The sequence below is a fragment of the Nycticebus coucang genome, chromosome 4 (assembly GCF_027406575.1).
Source record: "Nycticebus coucang isolate mNycCou1 chromosome 4, mNycCou1.pri, whole genome shotgun sequence".
Classification (NCBI taxonomy): Eukaryota; Metazoa; Chordata; class Mammalia; order Primates; family Lorisidae; genus Nycticebus; species Nycticebus coucang.
The window spans coordinates 7,583,083-7,608,977 of NC_069783.1; the positions used below are offsets into that span (position 1 = coordinate 7,583,083).

The 25,895-nt window shown below is 41.1% G+C and overlaps 1 protein-coding gene across 1 annotated transcript in view; it reads right to left on the reverse strand.

Moving 5' to 3' along the window:
* MBOAT2 (membrane bound O-acyltransferase domain containing 2) overlaps window positions 1–25,895 on the reverse strand; it is a 129,869-nt gene that overhangs the window by 47,923 nt on the left and 56,051 nt on the right. The window lies entirely within an intron of this gene.

The following is a 25,895-nucleotide window of genomic DNA, read 5'->3' on the forward strand; positions in this document are numbered from 1 at the left end:
TCTTCAATGGAAAATCCATTTATTGCCTTTATTCATTTTTTCTGAAAGACGTCCACACATCAGATTACGTATTTAAAAATCATGATCACAAGCATAAAAATGTGATTATTGGTATGAATTCTACTTATTCCTCCTTTCTAGAAAATAAAATTTAGCCCAAAAATATTTGGCTAAGATATTACATTAGACAAATTCATAATAGGATTTGAAAAACTTGTTCCCAATAGTCTAAAAGCACACATTCTTTGTATGGACTGGGTGGCATTTACTCATACTTCATAGGCATGACCACCTAGTGACTTTCATAAAATTAAGATGCTTGGTTTTTTTTTCCTGCCTGCAGGTTACTACCAAAGGGAGGAAGAAAGTGTCAACTTTGGGAAGAGCTTAAAAAGTGACCAAGAATTCAATTTTATTTTATTTATCTATTATTATTACTATTATTTGAGACAGAGCTTTGAGCTGTCGCCCTGGGTAGAGAGCTCTGGCATCACAGCTCACAGCAAACTCTAATTCCTGGGCTTAAGCGATTCTCTTGCCTCCGCCTCCCAAGTAGCTGGGACTACTGGCACCCATCATAGGGTCTGGCTGTTTTTTGGTTGCAGTTGTCATTGTTGTTTGGTGGGCCCAGGCTGGATTCGAACCTGCCAGCTCAGGTACATGGGGCTGGCTCCTTAGTCTTTGAGCCATAGGCGCCGAGCCTTTTTTTTTTTTTTTTTGTAGAGACACAGTCTCACTTTATAGCCCTCAGTAGAGTGCCATGGCGTCACACAGCTTACAGCAACCTCCAACTCCTGGGCTCAGGCAATTCTCTTGCCTCAGCCTCCCAAGTAGCTGGGACTATAGGCACCCACCATAACGCCAGGCTATTTTTTGTTGCATTTTGGCTGGGGTCAGGTTTGAACCCCCCACCCTTGGTATATGGGGCTGGAACCCTTCCCACTGAGCCACAGGTACTGTCCCCTATTACTTTTTTTGAGACAGTCTCACTTTCTTGCCCTTGATAGAGTGCTATTGCATCACAGCTCACAGAAACCTCAAATTCTTGGGCTCAAGCGATTCTCTCTTTTTCTTTTTTTGAGACAGAGCAGCCTCAAGCTGTTCCCCCTGAGTAGAGTGATATGACATCACAGCTCACAGCAACCTCCAACTCTTGGGCTCAAGCGATTCTCCTGCCTCCAAGTAGCTGGGACTACAGGCACCCGCCACAATGCCTGGCTATTTTTTGGTTGTAGCCATCATTGTTGTTTGGCAGGCCCGGGCTGGATTCGAACCCACCAGCTCAGGTGTATGTGGCTGGCACCTTAGCCGCTTGAGCCACAGGCGCCGAGCCCTCCAGCGATTCTCTTGCCTCAGCCTGCTGAGTAGCTGGGACTACAGGCTCCAGCCACAACGCCTGACTATTTTTAGAGGCCACGTCTGGCTCTGGCTCTGGCTCAGGCTGGTGTTGAACCTGTGAGCTGAGGGCAATCCACACGCCTCGGCCTCCCATCGTGAGACATAGCACCCGGCCTAATTTTTTTTTGTTATGCATTACACAATCCTATCACAACAATAATGGCAAGGAAAATAAAAGTTAAATCTATAAAAAAAAAAAATTAAGATGCTTGGGATAGAGTTACAATAATAAAAAACATAGTATGAGAAAAATAATTTACTTATCAACAGAAGAGACTAGAAACTCAGTAACAGATTCTAGGGTATCACTGCAATGGATAGAGGCTGCACTGCAAATTATGAATGAATTACCACTTAACTAGATAATAACCTGCGTATGGGCAAAAAACCTATGCCTTAATCTCTCTTTTTTTTTTTTTATTTTGGCCAGGGCTAGGTTTGAACCCGCCACCTCTGGCATATGGGACTGGTGCCCCACTCCTTGAGCCACAGGCGCTGCCCGCCTTAATCTCTTAACTAAAACAATTCTAGAGCAGGTCAAGGCAGCTCCTGATAGTAATCCCAGTTACATGGGAGACTCAGGTGGGAGGACTGCTTGAGACCCAGAATTCAAGACCTGAATGGGCAACATAAATTTGGCTAAATTAAAATCTTAAACTTGTCATGTACACAATTTAAATGATCTTTGAAAATTCTTTCAAACTTTTGACAAATAGTTAATTACAGTCTTTTGAATTATTCCTGAGCAAAGAAAAAGGAAGGAAAGCCTCCTAATTCAGATATTTAACAAAGTTCATATATTCATAACTTATATTTGACAAAAATAGCACATATACATATGTATACACAAAGGGTTGGCAAATCAAACTTAAAATCATTCCTAAAAACCACGTTATGTGTGTGCTTTCCATAGACGGTCACAACAGTATCTCCCCTTCCATCTGCTCTTCTATAACTGGTCTTGCTCCCCTCCGAGAGGGGGAGTCTATGTCTCGGCCCACTGTGAATCTGGGCTGGCCTTCTACCTGCACTGCAGATTATGTCAAAAGAAATATCCTACTAGTTCCAGCCACACTCCATCATCAGCCTTCCTTTTAGAAGTTGGGTGTCATGAGAAGAGTGGGACCATCCTACGACCACTGCGCATAGCAATTCTGGAGGATGAGAGACCATGTGGGAGAGAGGGGTAGGGGAGAGGGGACCAAGGGTTAAACATGGTGAAGAAGCTGTTTCCTCATGAAAAAGAGATGACCTATTCAAGTGAAGCCTTCCTCAATTTCTGATCCAAAAAATCGTAAGCAAAATAAAATAGTATGTCAATGTTTTAAGCAACTACATTTTGATGTAGTAACAACAGCTGCTGGGAGCCAAAACATATCACAAGAATGCCCCTTGCTATCTTGATTTTACGAGCAAACTATTCTCAGTAATTCAACCATAAACAGCAACGGTACTTTCCCCTTGCATATCTCCTCAAAAATGCACCCCCTGCCTTAGGGTCCTTCTCCTAGTAATTTTCCAGAAACTAGCCCCTTCCCTGCCCTGCTAGGAACAGCCCTTAGTTACTTCCTCGTTTGTGTGCTTATAAGCCCGGCTGAAACAATAAACTCTTCGGAGCTTGATCAGACTCTTGACTTGCTCTCATTCTTTCGTGTCTCTTGTCCCCTCATTCGACTGACCCCTTTGTTTCCCAGGTCCCCGTTGAATTCCCCGCGGGCCGGGGCAAACAGCTACTGGTGTACTAACACACACAGCACTGGCTTTAAGATTGGATGGAGGTGAGTAGAAGCAGGAAGTTGTGAGGAGAGAGCCAGTTTAAACCTAGGCAGAAAACTGCAACCAGGGAAAAGGCTGCCCATGTTGGGCAGCGCCTGTGGCTCAGTGAGCAGGGCGCCGGCCCCATATGCCGAGGGTGGCGGGTTCAAACCCGGCCCCGGCCAAACTGCAACCAAAAAATAGCCGGGCGTTGTGGCAGGCACCTGTAGTCCCAGCTACTCGGGAGGCTGAGGCAGGAGAATCACTAAGCCCAGGAGTTGGAGGTTGCTGTGAGCTGTGTGACGCCACGGCACTCTACCGAGGGCAATAAAGTAAAACTCTGTCTCTACAAAAAAAAGGCTGCCCATGTTACACAGCAGCAGCGACGAGGTACCACTGCTGCCTACACTAACACAGGGATTATGACAACTCGTTTCTTTTAGTGCATATGATAATGTATAGATAGAAATGAACTAGAAAAAAAAGTATTCCAGTTTTGAGCAGAATAAAAAAAAAAAAAAAAACCACACACACACACAGAAAGAGCCCAGGACAGTCTTTCCCATCAGTAAAATGTTCTCAAAATAATCGATGTAAAGACAAAGTCAAAGGGGAGTCTTTGGGCCCCTCACAAAGATTTAAGGGCACACCTTTAAACAATCTCTCAGGTAAGAATCCTAAAGGCATGCCTCTTAGACTCCGATAGACAAAAATTTTTAAGAACCTTAAGAGTGTCATAGACTGTAACTCTTAGACCAAAGCAGAAGACTGTCTAGAAGAGACTTGTAGGTGAGGTTTCTATCTAAGGCGGTGGATTGTAATTAGATACACAGGAAGCCCACACAGTTTTTTTTAAAGACTTGATAAGATTGAACTAAAAGAGAGTTCAAAATGAGAAAAGATCTTTAGGTCCCCAATTTCTTACCCATGGCTAGCAGGTTAGGAAAGCTATTCAACTGCAAAAAACTGGCCATTTCTTATGAGAAAGGAAGGCTAGCTCGGGCTGTGGAACAGAGCCCAGAACAAGCCACAGAGTGGCCACTGAAAGGACCAGGTCTGGACCCTAATCAAGAAACTAACTGGTAACATGTGTCTGTCAGGATTTCACAACTGCTACGGACCATGGATTAGTGCCTTACTTACTAAGGCTAGTGTCTACTGCCATTATCCTAACCCTGTTCACCACTGCGTACTACGTTTTTGAGGGGCAAAAAGCTTGCCTCTTAGTTCACTGGTCCTCAGATGGAGAACAACTGTACTTGAGGAGCCACCTAATCTGTCTCAGCTATAGTAGACCTGATTTAGGTCACGAGAGAGAGAAGCGAAGCTAGATGCCTCAACAAGATGACACTCTGGGGATCTTGAAGGGAAATGAGTATTTTTTTTTGTTTTTATGTAGGATGTATGTGAACAGTGGGGGCCAGGGGAACTGCTGCCATCCATAAAAGGAAAAGGATGCTTCTTCAACATTAAAAAACTTTCCCAAAATATTCAGTATTGTGTTAACTCTGAAACACTAGCAGTTCATGGGTAGAAAGCACATTAAAGTTTTGATTGGGATGTAGAGGTGTACGCATTAGCATGCATTAACTTACCTTTAGATTTACTTTGAAAATCTAAGTAACATTAAAGTCCTCTCTCCTTAATCTCTAAATTTAGCATTATAATCCCAATCAAAACCCTAACAATACTTCTAGGAAAACCTAAGTAGCTGATTTTTCAGTCTTCTGGAAAATTAAATAAACATATGATAAAGAGGACTTGCTTTATCCTAATAGATCAGAGAATATGCCATGGCGATTTACAATGTTGTCAGAAATGGACCCAAAGAATAATCAAGCAGAAGAAGTTTTAAAACATCTCATTATTCAGGGCGGCGCCTGTGGCTCAAAGGAGTAGGGCCCTGGTCCCATATGCCGGAGGTAGCGGGTTCAAACCCAGCCCTGGCCAAAAACTGCAAAAAAAAAAAAAAAATCTCATTCAAATGAAAGTTTTTGTTTACTATAAAGCTGGCATATGACATTAGTGGGGAAATGAATGAGGTAAATGAGCTTAGAAAAATTAGCTCCTGGGCGGCCCCTGTGGCTCAAAGGGGTAGGGCACCAGCCCCATATGCCAGAGGTGGAGGGTTCAAACCCAGCACAGGCCAAAAACTGCAAAAAAAAAAAAAAAAAAGATCTAAATGTAAAAAATACCACGAAAAGTAATAGAGTAACAAATAAGAGAATATTCTCACTATCCTGGAGGGAAGAAACTTTAAGCATGACGAGTGCTATGAAGCACTATGAGCGTGAAGACAAAGTCTGACAAATATTTACTCCATAAACATTAAAATTCATCATGGACGGCAGAAAATTCAATATGTAAAAGAATTTTTTACTATATAAAGTAGGTTAATACATGTATTCCTTATTAATAAATTACACAAATCAATAAGAAACAGATTAAGAATTTGGGTGGAAAATAGATTAGAATGAAATTATAAAAGAAAAATAATTACAACAGCCAGTTCATTTAGAAAAATAAATCAGACTATAAAGATAATTAGGAAAATAACAACCTGGAAATGCACATCAGAATGATAATATCTGTCCAACACACAAATGGCAAAAGTTTACAAGTAGGCAACATCCTTGTTGGCTAGGGAAAGCAGGCACTCTTAAATACACTCGATAGTGATAAAACTGTAGACAATTTGTGATATACATAGAATGTGTACCTACTCTTTGAACTGCCAGTTTCACTTTATTTCACTCATTACAATTATTACAAACTTTTGTAACATAAAGGTTTGTAACATAAAGGCTTGTGATGTAACAGTGCAATTATTATCCTAATGATGTGCTAGTGAGCGTTTTGCCCCAACTCCACATTCAAGGACTTCAAATTAGTAGCTTTAAACCTACTTAGGTGGAAGTGTTCAGACTGTGGAAATTGGCAAACACCATAAATCTCATCCATTTATAAATCATTATCTGAACACACTCGTGTCCATTTATTTATATACTGTCTATGGTTGCTTTTGCCTGGTAATCTTGAATTAAAGTGACATAGAAAATGATAATAATAGACATTAAATTTTAAAAAGTGTCACAACTATAGCCGTTACATTGCAAATCGCACACCTCAGTAGCATAACAAAAATATCAACCAACATTCAGATTTGAACAATATTCCTTTGCCAATGAGGAAGCAACTACTTTAATGAATTGGATGGTAACTAAGCATTTCCCTATAGCTGACGTTGTCAAATCACGATTGAACTGCAACCACAGGTTAGCCGCAGAGTTCAGTTAAAAAAAAAAAAAATCAATAAAAGCATTCTGTGTGAACCAATTGGCTATATAGAATTCACAATAAAGAGCATTGTATATTTCATTATTATTCATTATTTACAAATTATACACTAAAAATCTGTTAAATCTGTAAATTTTATAATAAACTCATGTATGTATATTTATGGATATGAGGTCCACAAGCTATAAAACTTCCAGGAGAAAATATCTATAATCTTAGGGTAGGCAAAAATTTCTTAGAAAAAATTAATAAATTGATGTCATTAAAGTAGAAAATTTGTTCAAAAGTCACTACTAAGACAACGAAATCACAGAAAATACTCAAAACTTATCTACCTGACAAAGGACTTACATCCAAAATACAGAAAGAATGAATTATAACACAAAAATAACCCAACAGTCAGAAGACTTGAACAAAATGAACCCCAAAATGATAACACTATTAATCAAACGGTGCAGGAAATGCTTGACATCATTACTTATCAAATAAACCTAAATTAAAATCACAGCAAAATATTATTATACAAGATTAGAATGACTACCATGGAAAAGATTGATAAAACCAAGTGTTGGGCAACTGAAAGTATAAAATGTTATAACCCTGCTGTCCCCAACTCCTGGGCTGCAGAATGGCACTGGTACAGCTCCACAGCCTGCTGGGAACTGGGCCAAGGAATATTGCGCCTGAGCTCCACCTCTAAACCTACATCTCAATCTCACTTGTCTCATAAATCTATTCCAAAATTTCTGTGCACAATTACACATTTACATTTCTAGAATACACCTTTTCAAATTAAATACTCAAAACTGTATTTACCCTATATGGTTAGCTAGCCTTTCTATTTTTATCTATTTTAACAGCAAAAAAGGGGGAAAACTACAATTAATAAAATGATAAATGTTGGCAGTGGTGGTGGAACATTAGATTTAACTCCAAAGACCACTCTAATGAGAAGTGTAATTTGAAAAGTACTCAAAAAATAATTTAAAAGACCTTAAAAATAAGACTTTGGTAACAAGTAACCCAAATAACTTCATAAAGCACACAATGCCGCGAGTCTTTATACAGTTCCTGTGGGTCACGACCCACAGGCTGAGAACTGCTGCAATAGAACCTCTATAAGCTGACCCGAGGACTGCCAACAAACTGGTCAACACAAGGAACTAGGCCTGCTGTGCTGATACGTACAAGTACGTACTTTTTTTTTTCTTTTGAGACAGAATTTCACTCAGTTGCCCTGGTTGGAGTGCTGTGCTGTTATAGCTCACAGCAACCTCAAACTCTTGGGCTCAAGCAATCTTCTTGCCTCAGCCTCCCGAGTAGCTAAGACAACAGGTATCTGCCACAACCTGGCTATTTTTTTTGAGACGAGGTCTCGCTCTTGCTCAGGGTGGTCTCGTACTCCTGAGCTCAAGCGATCCACCTGTCTCAGCCTCCCAGAGTGCTACAGGTGGGAGTCACCACGTGTGCAGCCAGTACTTTACTTTCTTTTACTTTTTTTACAGAGTATCGTATGAAGTCATACATAATCACAACATTAAAATACATACAGTATCATATAAAATCAATACATTTACTGCATTCTCACGGTTTCATCATTCTTTCTGAAGAAAGAGTCAATCTTGTCTGTTTCTTATTCTTATTAGAAATGTGTGGAGAAAGCACTCAACACTGGCTATACCACTCAGCGTCCCTGGGCATTTTTCCATAGCATGACTTCAACTGCATTACCAGATGTCTGACATTCTCTTCTTTTAGAGTCTACAATTTGTGTCACCCTCACTTCCTTTTTCCACTTCATCAGCTGCTTCATGCACTTTTTTTTTTTTTTTGAGACAGAGCCTCAAGCTGTCCCCCTGGATAGAGTGCTGTAGCATCACAGCTCACGGCAACCTCTGACTCCTGGGCTCAAGCGATTCTCTTGCCTCCGCTTCCCAAGTAGCTGGGACTATAGGCACCTGCCACAATGCGCAGCTGTTTTTTGGTTGCAGCCGTCATTGTTGTTTGGTGGGCCCGGGCTGGATTCGAACCTGCCAGCTCAGGTGTATGTGGCTGGTGCCTTAGCCACTTGAGCCACAGGAGCCGAGCCTGCTTCATGCACTTTTATGCTGGTCTGTACTTCAGTCCATATGGCTTGGAAAACTGCTTCTGAGTCAAGTTCCTTACAGGTTGCCACCTCATTGACCACTGCAACAAAACCTTCAAAATCTACTCCTCCGAATTCTGCTATGGGAGATGGACTATCCTCTGGCAACAAAATACTGTGCTCTTGGGTTGTAACAAATTCAACTTTCTTGAAACACTTTTATACTGTTTGGCAGAACTTTATTCCAAGTAGAACTGCCCCAGAGGACAGCCTCCAGGGGTTAACTGATGCAGCAGGTGGATCACAGGTTTGTGTTTTAGTATGGACCCACTGCAGGAGCTGGGCTCAGCAGTACATTTTAAATATTTTGATGATGCTTTGGTCAAGAGGCTGGATTTCTGAGGTTGTGTTTAGAGGCAGATATTTCAGTGTTCTGTCTGTGAGATGATTCACTTGCAGGAGGCCAGGACAGTTGTCTACTGTCAGTACAACAGACCGTTTCTTTTTCATTTCTTGATTGATAACCCCCACCCACTTCACAAACAGGCACCAGTCATCCTCACACATCTGTTTGATCTCCAAGTGACAGGGAGGTCGTTGGGCTACAGGTTCTTGAATGCATGTGGCTATGCTGTGTTACCAGTCACCAAGAAGCTTTAGGTGAGCAGCTCAAAGTAGAATGTGAAATGTTCCTTGGAAAGTTTCCTTGTAACAGTGATCCTTTGAAGCCTCTGGTGGAGTCTGGCAATTTTTTGATGAACTCTGCTACAACTTCTACTGGAACTTCGTTGGATTCATCACACGAGACTTTCTGGGACATCTTATGTCACAGTTTAAATTTCTCAAGCCAAACACTTGATGCTTAGAAATCTGGCACCCTTAATTCCTGTGCAAAACTTTTTTTCTTTAGAGACATAGTCTCGCTTTATTGCCCTTGGTAGAGTGTCTCTGATGTCACAGCTCACAGCAACCTTCAACTCCTGGGCTTAGACAAGACAACTTCTCTTGTCTCAGCCTCCCGAGTAGCTGGGACTATAGGGGCCTGCCACAACGCCCGGCTATTTTGGGGTTTTTTTTTGGTAGCATGGCTGGGGCTGGGTTTGAACCCGCCACCCTCGGTATATGGGGCCGGTGCCCTGCCCACTGAGACAGGCACTGCCCTCCTGTGCAAATTTTTTGGCAACTTTTGGATCATTCATTGGTCCAGAGATTCCGGCTTTAACTGCCATTGTTTGTTTGAGCTAGGTTGATATGGCTGCACTGACCTCATGTAGGTCTCCACTTTCCCTACCACCTAGGTTGATATGGCTGCACTGACCTCATGTAGGTCTCCACTTTCCCTACCACCTAGGTTGATATGGCTGCACTGACCTCATGTAGGTCTCCACTTTCCCTACCACCTCTCTCAAAGTACTTGCGTCTACATTTTTGGATGTTCCTGACTGTGGTTTTGCTAACACCAAAATGTTTCACAGTCTTTCTGTGCCTGCTGCTTCCCAGAATACATAGAATATAAAGCTTTTGTTTCAATGTCAGCTCGTTCTCTACTTAGGGCTATTGCATCTCTGTAAAATTTTTCAGAAATTATAGATGTGCCTACAATTCAGACCAGTCCTTCAACTTTGAAAATATCTTCTGCAACATACGATATACAACAGGGCATTAGACTAATCCAACATGTGGTAATGGTGAAACATGAAAAAACTTGTACTAAAGAAAATCAATACAATTAAAGGGCACAGTCCACACCTTCTACTCCCTGGTGGAGAGTAGACCCAACTGGTCAAGTTATAGAGGATAAATTAATATTGTGTGTCATAGTACAAGTGGTCAAGATATAACTTTTACAGAGGTGGGGTCTGGGAATTATACAGGTCAGTCTTCCACTGAGTAAAAGTGGTGCATGTCTGGTCTATGAAAATTAGGTCAACTTAAGGGGTGGTCAATGTAGGGAAGGAGACTTTATATATATATCTATCTCCTTAATCTAAATTCTAAGAGTAACCACTACCTATAGATTCATGTGTTTCCTTCCAACCTTTACAATTAGAAATTAGAATTAGAAAAATCACTCCAGCAGCTGTGTGAAAACAGATGGAAGGAAGTATGACCACATGCGGGCTCCAAAGGGTCACTGTGAGATTAGATTGGACAGTGCTTGACCTAGGAGGTGCTCCGTGTACGTCAGCTTACATCCCTCTTCCTCCCACATATTGTGGAATATTCCTACTAATGCTTTCTTTTTTTCCCCTCAAATATTAAAGGGTTCATGTTCACCGTTAAAAAAAAAAAAAAAAAAATCAGAAAATCTAGATTATCAAAAAGAAGAAAGTGTCTTAGAACATGTAACATTATTCAAGTTTCTGTAATAAATATGTATGAATTTGAATTTCAAAAAAAATGAGAATACGGGCGGCGCCTGTGGCTCAGTAGGTAGGGCGCCGGCCCCATATACCGAGGGTGACGGGTTCAAACCCGGCCCCAGCCAAACTGCAACCAAAAAACAGCCGGGCGTTGTGGCGGGCGCCTGTAGTCCCAGCTACTCGGGAGGCTGAGGCAAGAGAATCACTGAAGCCCAGGAGTTGGAGGTTGCTGTGAGCTCTGTGAGGCAATGGCACTCTACCGAGGGCCATAAAGTGAGACTCTGTCTCTACAAAAAAAAAAAAAAAAAAAAAATGAGAATACATACAAACTCTTCTCTCTAAACACATCCCCCCTTCTGTGTATTACATAAACATTTTTTTTTTTTATTGTTGGGGATTCATTGAGGGTACAATAAGCCAGGTTACACTGATTGCAATTATAAACAACATTGTTTTTAACAGCTGTAGTCTTCCACTGTGAGCCTGTTCCATAGTTTATTTAACCAATCCCCTACTGTAAAACAATAGGTTGGGTTTTTTTTCTTTTTCAGAATGTGTGTGTGTGGGTTTTTTTTTTTTTTTTGGGGGGGTGGTAATTCATTGAGGGTACATGAACAATGTTTAAATCTCTTAATACCACCATCTACAACTGACAATTTAATGGCTAAATCTTGAAGCAACTATTGTAAGACCATTATCCACAAAAACACATCCGAGAGTTCATCCTACATCAGCTGCTCCTACATGCAGGGCTCTGAAAGAAATGTTTGGAAAAGGCTTCGTTATCACCCCTGTTGCACCCCAACTCTGGATTAGGACCTGTCACTGGCTGCTCCTCAGGGGACACATTTTATGTTACGGTCCTGATCTCCCACCCTCCCTCACAAAAGAGTACTTGCCATTCTTCTGGTCCAGAGAGAAAAAACTTTTAGGTGGAAAGTAGGAAAAGAAAAAATGTAATTCAAATAATTCCAGAAAGCTTTCAGAAACATAGGCAACAAGTTACAGTTCTTTATATCCCATATCTGGCTTACCATACAAAAGATACAAGAAAAGAGGAAGAAGACATGGGCTGAGCAAAAGCTGGGCTTGTCAGAGCCAAGGACAAACTGGGCCCTGCAGGAAGAGGCAGGCACGTATGCCAGTCTGCCACCCAGTGTAGACAAAAGGAAACGGTTGGCTTGCGAGCAGTCATTATAATCATCTAAAACTATATGATGAAATTCTAAGGATACAACATTGAACGAGATCTGGTCCCTGTCCTCTAGAGCTCAGGGTCCAGCATGGGGAGCAAACATGGACTGGCCAACTCACGCCCAGCACTCACTAGGTGCCCCCTACCCCCCTGAATTAGATATACGTCTTGAAACATTTTCACATCTTCTAAATCATGAGTCCTTTCAAAATTGGTAGCATATAAAACTTATTAGCGGTATACAAAAATATGGTACATCTTATAATTAATGGCAATCTAATGCGATACAGTTTCACAGTTAATGTTTGCTACATTACTGTGAGGTAGGTGCTATTATTATTCCTAATTTATAAATGAGGAAACGAAGGGTACAGATTCCATGGACAAGGTGACAAGGCCACTGGGCAGGTAAGCAAGTTTGAGAAGGCAGCGTGGACCTAGAGTCTGGACCTGAGAGGCAGGGTTAACGCCACTGAGAACAGGAATGTGGAACACGGTGAAAAAAGAATGAAGGATATAGGTCGCACTCGCCAGAGTTGACTCATTATGAAAAGAGGGGAAAGGCTGCACTACAGAGGTCACAGATCAATAGGGCTCTGAAAGCCCAGCAGGAAATCATGTTGGGGGCAAGAAGCACTCCGCGAATACAAAGGAACCAAATGCAGAACAGAAGAGCATGTGTGTAACCACAAACGGTTCATTATGGCCAGGCCTGTCTTAGCGAAGGCTCGAGTGCTGTACACCAAGAGTGGAAAGGAGGCAGGCGCAGTCACAAAGGGCGCTGTGAAGCTGCCAAGCTACCAGTAGCCAATACAGGGTCTGAAGCAGGAGAGTCAGGCAGATATTTTAAAACGTCAACAGGACAGTCCAGAGGCCAGGTGACCAGCCATAGAGTAATGTGAGAGTCCAGGTAGGAGGTGATAAACTAAAGAGCAGGTGGAGCTGAAGATCAATAGTGGACGTGGCATTTAGGGAGGGAAATGGTAACAGTTAAGTCGCCACCATTTACTAAGTGCTTACTACAAGCCCCGGCCTAGTCTTCAATGCTTTACAAAAGTCAAATCTTCAAAACAACCCAAGGGAAAACTGAAGCACAGACACTTCTTAGTGACACCTAGAGGCAGAAGCAAGAAGAAGGAAGAATTGAGGATTTATTCCAATTATCTGGGACGCCACAGTAAGTGCAAATTAGCAAGAAGGGATCTGAGGCCAGAGACAGGCTGGGTTATTAGATGCACTGAGTTGGGAGGAGGCAGAAGCACTCTCTGCCCAGGAAGGAACCTCCAGACCATCCTTCTGCCAGTGGTCATCTCCTAACACCCCACCCCCTCACCACTAATTCTTTTTTTTTTTTTTTTTTTTGAGATAGAGACTCAAGCTATCACCCTGGGTAGAGTGCTGTGGCATCACAGCAAACTCCAACTCCTGGGCTCAAGCGATTCTCCTGCCTCCGCCTCCCAAGTAGCTGGGACTACTACAGGTGCCCGCCACAATGCCCAACTATTTTTTGGTTGCAGCCATCATTGTTGTTTGGCAGGCCTGGGATGGATACACCTGCCAGCTCAGATGTATGTGGTTGGCGCCTTAGCCACTTGAGCCACAGGTGCTGAGCCTAATTCTTAACTATTTACCTTACATCTTTAAGGATTACCTCCCAAGAATTATCTTTATCTTCATCTTAAAACTTTTAATGATGAATTCACACTGTCTGCTAAGTGTGAGAGGACAGACGTAAAATGAATGGATTTAAGGTAGCTAAGATTGAGTCTTTGAAAAGAAGGGGAAAAGAAACATAAAAGTAATTTTCAAAAGAACTGTAGCCTCAAGTGAAGTAACAAATCCTGAATCTATAGTAGCTCTCATCATGTCGTGTCCCTCTCAAACACTTGGCTGCCCGAGTACAATGGAGACTGTGTCCAGAATCTGGCTGGTGCTGCCTGGAATGCCAACGAGGCCGGGGAGCTAGCAGTGCAGCAAGAAGGGCAAAGACGTGCATGACAGGCAGGGCTGGTCAGGGAGACCCGGTCAAGCAGCCCCGGGAAAGGTGGAAGGAGAAGAACACCACCTCTGGCACCCTTCCTCAGCCCTCCAGTCCCATGTTCTCTGTCATCGACAGCACTGCCAGGCAGATGCCCAAACCTCAGTGGATCCGGTGGAAGCAGGAGAGCAAGCGGGCTCAAATACAGATGGCGTGGTCTCGGCCAGGCCCAGGAGTGACAGATTCCAGAAGCAGAGTGGCTCTAGACCAGGAGGTGGACCGCAAGGGTGAAGGGACACACAGGATGTTGATGAGGAGCTCAGATGACCTGTCAGGCTGGTGAGTTATCCTCCATCCAGATGACCAGGAAGACCACAGAGCCAGCGACCCTGAGGCAGGAATGAGTGCTAGAGCAGTCATTTCCAAATTTTTTGGTCTCAAGATCCTTGATACCTTAAAAATTATTTAGGAAACCAAAGAAACATAACCCATATAAACAACAGCCATCATTACTACCGTATCAGAAATTAAAACTGAGAATTCTAAAAATATCGATTCATTCAATAATGTAACTCTATGAATAGGGCACCGGCCCCATATACTGGAGGTGGCGGGTTCAAACTTGGCCCGGCCAAAAAAAAAAAAAAAATAATAATAATAATGTTAATCTATGACATGCCAGTGTAAGTAACTTTTTCCTTTTCTTTTTTATAATTTTGCATTAATATCAAGTAGCGTTTTTATGACAGGGAAATATATTTTCTAAAACAAAAAAGCATTAGTGAGAAGAATGTCTTACACACATATTTTAACAAATTTCTTTAGTGCCTGACTTAATAGTAGACTACTGGATTCTCAACTGTTTCTACAGCAGTACACCAGACATTATGTCGACTCTGGAAAGCCCTATGGTATATCCATGAGAGAACGGAAGTCAAAAAGGCAAATAATGTCTACATCTTATTATAAAAATAATTTTGCCTTTACCACCCTACATTCTAAAAGGATCACAGTGATTCCTGGAGGTCTCTGGTTTAAAAAGACGGGTCTAGAGGATGGTAGATGACAGCATTTTGGAGAGACCAGAGCAGCCAGATAGCGCCCAAGACTGAAGAGTAGGAAACAGAAAAATACTAGGTGGGGAGGTGGGAGAATTTCTACCTAATAGGTCAGAAGACATAAAAATCAAGATATCAAATTCACTATGCACCTTTTCTGTTTGTCAGGTGGGGATGAAAGGGTGCAGTAATTTGGAATCACGGTCCCAGTCCCCCCAAATCCAATCTCACCCTTTATCCAAAGAGGTAATAATTACTGCTATAGCAAGTGCTATTACTAACTAAAGTATGTATTGGGGGTAAGAAATATAGTTAAGATCCACTGATTTACCTATGGTTCTTCCTTTTTACAGGAGACATTAAATGAAGCCAAGATAAATTAAGAAACTAAACCAAGAATTAGAATTAAGAGCTTTAGCTTCCCAATTCAGTGTTCCAACTAAGATTAATTCACATTATTTGCATATATACCAAATAACAATGAAGGAAAATAACTCCAAAATAGAATAGATGGGACACAAAAAATTTCCAATGGAAAACTGATAAAGCTGCAAAAGAACCAGGTTCAGCAGCTTGGGTGCAGCTTTGGCATTGAACAGACTTGGTTTCAAACTTTGTGCCTATTGAGTACTATTTGTATAAACTTGGGAAAGGTACTCAAGGTCTCACTATTCTCAAGTGGAAAGCTGAGATGACAGTTCTATAGCCCAGGATGGTTTTAAGTGTCAACAGGAATGCACTTCAGCAGTTAACATTATATCTGACATAGAATTAGTGTTTAACAAATGTGTGTAATTAATGGTAATTTGCCTATTAACAATAGTTTATTAATAGTTAAATCTCTTATCCTTTAGGTTTTCTACCTTATTCATTTCTTAACTTTCGTTATCATTTCTTTTCGTTGGATTTTAAATTCTTCAACTATTCTTAGGAAATCTGAGAGTGTTGAAGAGATAGCAGAACACATATGAAATAACGATTTAAAGAAAAAGACTCCATTAGATTCATGATAATACACTACACAAATTTTAGACAGTGTGTATTTATCATCTCAATCACTGTCTTCCTGAGGGGCAGAGGCCTGCGAATCACATTTACTGTTTCCTAATGAAGAGGTCACCCAGCACAGTCACCCAGCGAGGCGGGCATATCCAGGTGGTTTCCTCTTAGCTGACACACAGATGCTTTCCAGCAAGTGTTCAACACACAGTTACTGAGCACCCAGGAGGGCCAGGACCACACCGGCACTCTCTCTGCGCTTCCACTCCGGCTGGCACCACAGCTCACATCACCCACTCACACACAGAGACAGGAGTACATGTTCACAAGCACGAGGCGTGAAGACTCGAAAACAGCAGACAGGCAGTTCTGGTGAATGCTCTAATATTGGTCTACCATTAATTGGCAGCAAAATATTACAGGGCACATTTTTACCAGCAAACAAGGAGACTGGAAATGAGGAAAACAATCAAGTGTCTAACATTGCCATTATTTCCCTAAAAGATCTAACAAACTGGCGGCGCCTGTGGCTCAAGGAGTAGGGCACCGGTCCCATACGCCAGAGGTGGCGGGTTCAAACCCAGCCCCAGCCAAAAAAAAGAAAAGCTCTAACAAACTTTGACATTTAGGGTCAACATTAAATACATAGGATACTTTTAGTAGAGGCATAAAAATACAGGAGAGCAAAGTTCCCCCAGCTGGGTTGCTCCCCTTAATCTCAGGGGAGCACTCGTGTTCACTGGTGGTGTCTGAGTCTTCCTGATCAATGAAATTGTGCCTGTACATCTTTAAAAGTATGTTAATGATGAAAATGAAAATGAACGGGGATGTAAGAAGATTTGGGGGGAATAAATTTAAAGTATAAAAGATTTTAAGAATAACATAAGAAACAGGATCCTTACATGAAATGAAAATACAAATGCAATCAGTTGAAATGAGAGTTGAAGACTGAGAAGTAACAGACCGGTTTCTACAAGATCATTTGCAGTTTTAAATAACCAGAAAACACGAAATGACATGTTTCTTTGCATATTACTTTCAATAAATTCTTACTCCTCTTCTTCCTTCCAATTTACTAGAGGAAAAAACAAATTACTAAGCTACATATGCCCATAAAGGAAGAATTTATCATAACAACTCTGTAAACATTTTAGTATTTTGTGTTTTAAAAACTACGAAAGTGCTTTAAGCCTATATTCTAAAACTATTAAAGATCTAGTGTCTAAGAAACTTGACAAAGGGTAAAGCTTTGCAGAGCAGCCTGAGTACCAGCTCTGTAATCACTCCAGTGTTCTAGACTAGAAAGGAAATTGTTCCAATAACATAGGGTTCCACAAAAGATTAAAAAATGTTTCTGAGGCCAGGGATGGTAGCTCATACCTATGATCCCCACTCTTCAGGAGGCCAAGGAAGGTAGACTGCTTGAGGATAAGAGTTCAAGACTACCCCACACAACGTAATGAGACTAATACAAAAAATTACCCGGACATGGTGGCAGGAGCCCATTGTCCTAGCTACTCAGGAGATGAGGCAACAGGACCACCTAAGCCCTGGGGTTCCAGCTACGATCCTATCACTGCACTCCAGCCTGGGCCAGAGCAAGACCTTGACTCAAAAAAGGAAGAAAAAAGAAAGGCAAATAGTGCCTAACCCATCCTGAAACTGTTATTGTCTCCCTATGGTGAGTCACACTAAGGCACCCTACTCTGTAAAACCCCAAGGTTAAAGCCCAGACCAGAAAAAACTAGCGATCTCATCTCCCTTATTAAATTTAGCAAATTCTCAACTTTCACTATGAGAAATAGATACCAGGCCCACTTGCTATAATATCCTTTCACCAAAATGCCTGGCATTTTTCAGGTCATTAGACATTTTCTCCATTACCCTTGTCAGTCTCACCGTAACTGCTCTCAAGGATTGTTTAATAAGCTAGCAACAAGCAGAAAGAAGTCACCCCTGTTTTCCCTACAGAAAGTTAATTTATTAAAAGAATGTTACAATTATATTTATATTTTTTAATTTTTTTATTAAATCATAGCTGTGTACATTAATGCAATCGTGGGGTACAACGTACTGGTTTTATATATAATTTGAAACATTTTCATCAAACTAGTTAACAATTATATTTTCAAATGACATAAAAATACTGTTTTAAAGTTTACATGTACTAGTATTTTGATATCAACATCAACCAAAGCACTTATAAAATATGAATGATTTTAAACAAAGAGACTGAGTCTATAGATTAAAATCACTATTATTCCAATGTTTATTTAAAGGTTAAAATTCTTTTTTAAAACCCCCAATGCTACATTCTGGAGAAGAATAAGAAAAAGATGGTCATGATGGTGCCTGTTATTTTTTCAAAAAATAAACCAAAACTTTTACGCTATCTCCTATACAAGTAAAGATCTTCTTTGTTTCTCCCACTTAAATAAAAAATTTTTCAAAGAATCTCAGTAAATAAGCAATCTAACAACCCCCAACAACATGGATAAATTTCACAGACTTCTGCAGCTGCCAGTTACTGTGACCTTGTTTAAGTGTGTTAACCTTATGGAACTACAGTTTCCTCATCTGTAAAAGCAGATAGCAACACTTCTCACAAAGGCGTGTTACAGCAGGTCAATGTATTTGTTAACCAAAAAACCACACTCCACAAAGTGACTGGCACATTTTGAATGATTCAAGTCATTCCTTCATTCCAATTCCAAAGCCCAAGGCCAAAAACTCTTTCTATTAGACCATACAGTTTCTTTTAAGACCAGACAGACCCCATTTTGCACTCTTTCCTCCTCACTTTCTCATCACTACCTGCCCCTGAGGATACAGGCCTTGCAGAAACAGGGCTGTTAAACAAACATACCCTTTAGAGACAGGGGGATTAGCTCAGAGTTCAGAGCCTTGTAAAACCACATTCCTATGTAACTACCCAACCCCCTACCCTATAGATCTAACCTCGCGAAGTCTCCTTTACAGCTTCAACCATTCCACTCCCCTGCCCCAACTGAAAGAGAGAGATAAAAACTTCCTTCCTTTGTTATGCGGCCTAGAGTTCTTTGGGTGTGAACCCCCTCTTGGTCTCAGCCAGCCAATAAAGGGCCCTATACTCCATTTGAACTCAGTATGCTGGTATTTTCTCTGTAACTCCACTCACTTTGGGCACAACATTCTAACACAGTGAATATAAAACCTGGGCATGTCAAATCTATATACTTATAATGCCTCACACTGCCAGGTAAAATTCATCATTTAGCTCGCTCTAATTTTCCAAAGGAATTTCCTTTTAACTTCTTAGTTAAAAGTCAAAATATAGCCTAGTCACTTCTGGTTTTTTCCTTCACAAATTTCAACATGGACCAAAGTTTTTATGTGAATGACATACTGCTATGACAAATAACTAAATGATTTTGCTCATCATTCTAATGGACAATCACATGGGCTCTTAATTTTTCTTTCAGTACTTTGGCAAGGAAAAGGATCTTGGTATAAAAGTAAGATTAGTTTCTAGAATTACCCAAAGGCAAAAGATGAGTCCTTCATACTTTACCAATGAGTAATATTCTTATTTTTGATTATTACAACTACCTGCTTATGTTTTAGTAATAGGATTTTCTTTTTTTTTTTTAAGATGGAGTCTCACTATGTCACCCTTAGTAGAGGGCTGTGGTATTGCAGCTCACAGTAACCTCAAACGCCTGGGCTTAAGTGATTCTCTTACCTCAGCAACCCAAGTAACTGAAACTACAGGCACCCGCCACAACACCCAGCTATTTTTTTGTTGCACCTATCATTGTTGTTTAGCTGGCCTGGGCCAGGTTTGAATCCGCCAGCCTCGGGGCATGTGGCTGGCGCCATAACCACTGTGCTACAGGTGCCGAGCCATGATTATTATTCTCAAGACAAGAAAGATATATCATCTGATTGGATAGTATCTTCAAAATGCTCATTTACTTTTTGATTTCGAGCATTAGCTATTAAATTGACAGTTTAGACACTCCTGACCTGGCTGGCAGAGGCCCACTCCACAAGTATTCTGTGTAAATTTCTTTTTATTCTAATATACAGACATAACAGGAATACCCAAAGTAATGACTTTATTTACCAAAGAACATATGTTATATAATCCCTCTAGTTCATATAAAAGCCCCTGATTTTTTTAAGAAAAGCCCTTGATTTAAAAAAAAAAAAAAAAAGGCTTCCCTTACTTCTCAAGAATGACTGAAACATTCTCAATAGGGATTCAGCTTACAATTTTAAGTTTAGAATTCAAACACAGTACCTCCAAAAGGTACTATACTGACTTAACAGCATATAAAGAAATCTGAACCACATCCTTTCCTGAGTGCAGTATTTGGTGGACTGAACCTATGTTCTAAAGATTTTTCAGAAATCAAACAGGGCCTGGATATCCCATTACCTATTACCAAACAACTCCCTATGAGAATTCCGGGCATTTAAAAACCTCACATTATAAGCAGAAGCCTGGCAAAGGTCAGTATATTCTTTTGGATAGGGACACCTGCATATTTGCTCTGAGAAAGAATAACCAACACATACAAACCTCTGCCTTCGCGCAGGAGCCCTTTTGGCTCCCACTACCTCACCTCAATCCATTTGGGACATGTTTCTTTGAGTGACACATTCTCATAATCATAATGGTTAATGCTTAGAAGTAATAAAGTACAGTGGTAAAAAAGCCTGGGCCCTGGCTTGAACCCACCTACTTCAAATCTCACACCCACCACCTACCAACTTCTGTTTCTTGGTAAGATGGGCATACCACACATACCTCCAAGGGTTGTTGCTAGATAACGCAGTAATCATGTGCTCACTACCATTATGAAGATAACATTTTAAAAGACAATTTTAACAGTAAGTCATAGTTTACCAATTGAAACCCGGCTTTTAGCTTAGTATGTATACCACAGCAATACCAAATACCTTTATTCCAAACCACTGAAAGGCTTTTGAACATAGTCTACATGGAGAATGAAAGTAAAAAAAAAGTATCTAAAGTCCACTTTTCTTTCTGCTACATTTTCTTCTCTCTTAGGAGATCATGGTACTGTCTTCAATGAAGTCAATACTTTCCCCATAGAGTTCCTTAACTTCACGAAGACAAATTTTCAAATGTCTTGAGCTTCTGTCTGCCAAATGTCATTTCCTAGATCATCATTCACTCCTAATAAACATGCCAGTATGAATACTTAAAACAAGGTCTGTCATGGCACCATTAGGAGGGAGAAAAACCCAGCAAAATGGTTTATAACTAATAATGACCTTTATGTATTAATTTATTTTTTAGAGATGAGGTCTTGTGATATTGCCCAGGCTGGCCTCAAACACCTGGCTCAAAGTAATCCTCCTGCCTCAGCCTCCTGAGTAGCTGGGGCAAATGAACTTTGAAAGGATTTCATCCAGAAGTCTTCTCGGTAGCCAAATCGTTTACTCAAAGAAAAGTTTACTTACATGCCCACACAACAAAGCATGCAAACACTGAACTCCTCAGTTAAATTGCAGGTTTAATCCAATGTAGGCCCACAAAGGTAAGGTTACTTAATCAAGGTCCTAAAGCTAAATGAAAATTTAGCAGAGTTTGAATCAATCACTCAGGCTAGTGAGTGATTCTACCCAGTGGAACTGTGAGTTTTATTTTTATTTATTTATATTATTAAATCATAGCTGTGTACATTAATGCAATCATGGGGCACCATACACTGGTTTTATAGACCATTTGACACATTTTCATCACATTGGTTAACATAGCCTTCCTGCCATTTTTTAGTTATTGTGTTAAGACATTTATATTCTACATTTACTAAGTTTCACATGTACCCTTGTAAGATGCACCGCAGGTGTAATCCCACCAATAGCCCTCCCTCTGCCCATCCTCCCCCCTCCCCTCCCTCTCCCCCTTCCCCCTATTCTTAGGTTGTAACTGGGTTATAGCTTTCATGTGAAAGCCATAAATTAGTTTCATAGTAGGGCTGAGTACATTGGATACTTTTTCTTCCATTCTTGAGATACTTTGCTAAGAAGAATATGTTCCAGCTCTATCCATATAAACATGAAAGAGGTAAAGTCTCCATCTTTCTTTAAGGCTGCATAATATTCCATGGTGTACATATACCACAATTTATTAATCCATTCATGGATCGATGGGCACTTGGGCTTTTTCCATGACTTAGCAATTATGAATTGGGCTGCAATAAACATTCTGGTACAAATATCTTTGTTATGATGTGATTTTTGGTCTTCTGGGTATATACCTAGTAGAGGAATTATAGGATTGAATGGCAGATCTATTCTTAGATCTTTAAGTGTTCTCCAAACATAGTTCCAAAAGGAATGTATTAATTTGCATTCCCACCAGCAGTGTAGAAGTGTTCCCTTTTCTCCACATCCACGCCAACATCTCTGGTCTTGGGATTTTGTGATATGGGCTAGTCTTACTGGAGTTAGATGATATCTCAAAGTAGTTCTGATTTGCATTTCTCTGATGATTAAGGATGATGAGCATTTTTTCATATGTCTGTAGGCCGTGTGCCTGTCTTCTTCAGAGAAGTTTCTCTTCAAGTCCCTTGCCCAGCCTGCAATGGGATCACTTGTTCTTTTCTTACTTCTACATTTGAGTTCTTTGGTTATTAAACCTTTGTTGGAGACATAACCTGCAAATATCTTCTCCCATTCTGAGGGCTGTCTGCTTGCTTTACTTACTGTGTTCTTGGCTGTGCAGAAGCTTTTTAGTTTGATCAGGTCCCAGTATTTTTGAAGCTGCTTCAATTGCCCCAGGGGTCCTCCTCATAAAATACTTGCCCAGACCGATTTCTTCAAGAGTTTTCCCTGCACTCTCTTCTAGTATTTTTATAGTTTCATGTCTTAAGTTTAAATCTTTAATCCAGTGAGAGTCTATCTTAGTTAATGGTGAAAGGTGTGGGTCCGGAACTGTGAGTTTTAATTTAATCTTTTCTCGCGTTTTAGTCTATTGTTCATTGTATCATCAATAAAGCAGACTTATTAAGAAAATATATTAAGATTTCCTGATACTTTAAAATAATTATACTTCAGAATAATTATACTTAACACCAAACATGTATCATCTGTACCCTGTTTCTGACTGTCTCATTCTACTGAACATACACAGTTGGTAGCTGATGCGTAGCCTGGGTTCTGGACTTTCCAACTTGGCTCCCCCTCAGCCCTCAGTACGTCCCTCTTCTGTAGCTGTAACCGCACAGTCTGACTGTAAGACTCGTGAAGTGACAAAGTTGTATCTTTTTTATTCATGAGGTTCCCAACTCAGTTGTGCATTGCAGAGGGCAAGGACCACACCTCTATTATCTTTGAGTTTCTGGAAATTGTGCAGCACACAATAAATGTTTGTTAAAATTGATGGGTAGCTGGGCTACATGCCTTAGCATCAGCCTCCTACAGCTCTCACAGCACAGTCTTACACAAAGCTTGGCGATCCATTAGAGACATGCAATTTTACTATAGATACTTACATCTTAGGTCTTTTTTTTTAGGTCATTTACTTTGAATTTTTTGGTTTGTTTTTATTTTTGTTTGGGATGAGAGTCTCAAGACTAAGTTGCCCAGACAGGTTTGCAACCCCTAAGCTCAAGTAATCTCCTGCTTCGGCCTCTTGAGTAGCTGGGGTTACAAATACCCACCACATTGGGCGACACCTGTGGCTCAGTCGGTAAGGCGCCGGCCCCATATACCGAGGGTGGCGGGTTCAAACCCGGCCCCGGCTGAACTGCAACCAAAAAATAGCCGGGCGTTGTGGCGGGTGTAGTCCCAGCTACTCGGGAGGCTGAGGCAAGAGAATCGCTTAAGCCCAGAGTTGGAGGTTGCTGTGAGCTGTGTGGTGCCATGGCACTCTACCCAGGGCCATAAAGTGAGACTCTGTCTCTACAAAAACAAAAACAAATACCCACCACATCACCCAGTGATACTGATGAAAGTTATTTGCCAAATTATTAAGAAAATAGTTTAACTTAAATAGTTTAACTTCTCAAAGTTAACAGGCTTTTCCATTCTTCCCATTTTAACCACACCACATTTCTGCTACTTCCTCTCTTGTGCTGTGTTCCAAAAAATCTCAAACTATTTTCTGGAACTCAAAACAAATCTTTCCCATGGAAAAGTTAAAAAACAAAGAACAAAATATACAAAGGACACTTAGTTTCCCACACCCATACACAAAAGCTCAATTAGCACATTTGAATACCACAGCACTACACTGTGCTACCTCCTCCAGGGAAAATGTCTTCCTAATTCCAACAGAGTAGGCACAACACATTTCTCTTCTTCCTCTTCCATAACCTAAACAGAGAGGCTCCCTATGTTCATCCACCCCTTCCCTATTTCCAATCTCTCTGCTTTTTCCTGATTCCACTCTCCCTGGGAATAGAGCTAGAGCTGTCCAACAAATGTTCCAGGAGTAAGAATGAGGGATGAGCCTGAGACTCTGCACCAGGGGCACAGGCAGAGACAAGGGACTCTACAGTGGCTACCCACAAGGTTCCCACGGGCAGGCCCTGAGAGGAACCCAGTGGTTCTAATGGTCACAAGAGGCTGTGACCAGGAAGCAAGAGCTCTAGGAGGCCTCTTGGACAGGGCCCGCTGTCATGCAGAAGTCATGTGTGCACTCACTCATTTGTTCAGTAAACACTCATTAAGAACATGTCATCAGGGTGGCGCCTGTGGCTCAGGAGGGTTTGAACCCAGCCCCAGCCAAACTGCAACAAAATAGCTGGGTGTTGTGGCCGGTGCCTGTAGTCCCAGCTACTTGAGAGGCTGAGGGAAGAGAATTGCCTAAGCCCGGGAGTTGGAGGTTGCTGTGAGCTGTGACACCACAGCACTCTACCCAGGGCAATAAAGTGAGACTCTGTGTCTAACAAAAAAAAAAGAACATGTCATCACCTAGATGCTGAATTACATTCAAAAAATAAAACAGGCACAGCATAACTGCTGTCATGGAATTTGCAGTCTGTAAGGGCAAAACAAAACACATTAGTTACCCACATAACTAATAAATTTGTTACTAAAATCAAGATAAATTCTTAGAAGGAAAATACTACAATTCTATGAGAGTGTGTAACAAAGCATCTCTCCTAGACTGAGTCTTCTAGGTGAGATTCTCTAAGGATATTAACAATTAAAGTGAAATCTAAAAGATCAATAAAAGTCAAGATAAGAAAAGGAAGGAATGAAAGAAAGGGATAGAATGCCTTTGAAGGAAGCTCAGTCATGGAAAACCAAGGTAAAGAAAAACAGGTCGTGTCCTAAACTCACTCTTTTGATAAGTATTTATTAAGAAGATACCATGAGGGGCGGCGCCTGTGGCTCAGTGAGTAGGGCGCCGGCCCCATATGCCGAGGGTGGCGGGTTCGGACCCAGCCCCGGCCAAACTGCAACAGAAAAACAGCCGGGCGTTGTGGTGCGCGCCTGTAGTCCCAGCTGCTCGGGAGGCTGAGGTAAGAGAATCGCAGAAGCCCAAGAGTTAGAGGTTGCTGTGAGCCGTGTGACGCCACGGCACTCTACCCGAGGGCGGTACAGTGAGACTCTGTCTCTACAAAAAAAAAAAAAAAAATAAGAAGAAGATACCATGAGTCAGGCACTTTGCAAGGCCCTCAGTATACAGTGTATATAAGTTAGACAGGATCTGTTTTCCGCAAGCACTTACACTCAAACAGGACAGAGTAGTAAACAAGCAAGGTAATTTCAAATAGTGGTATGTACAAGTCACCCCTTAGCT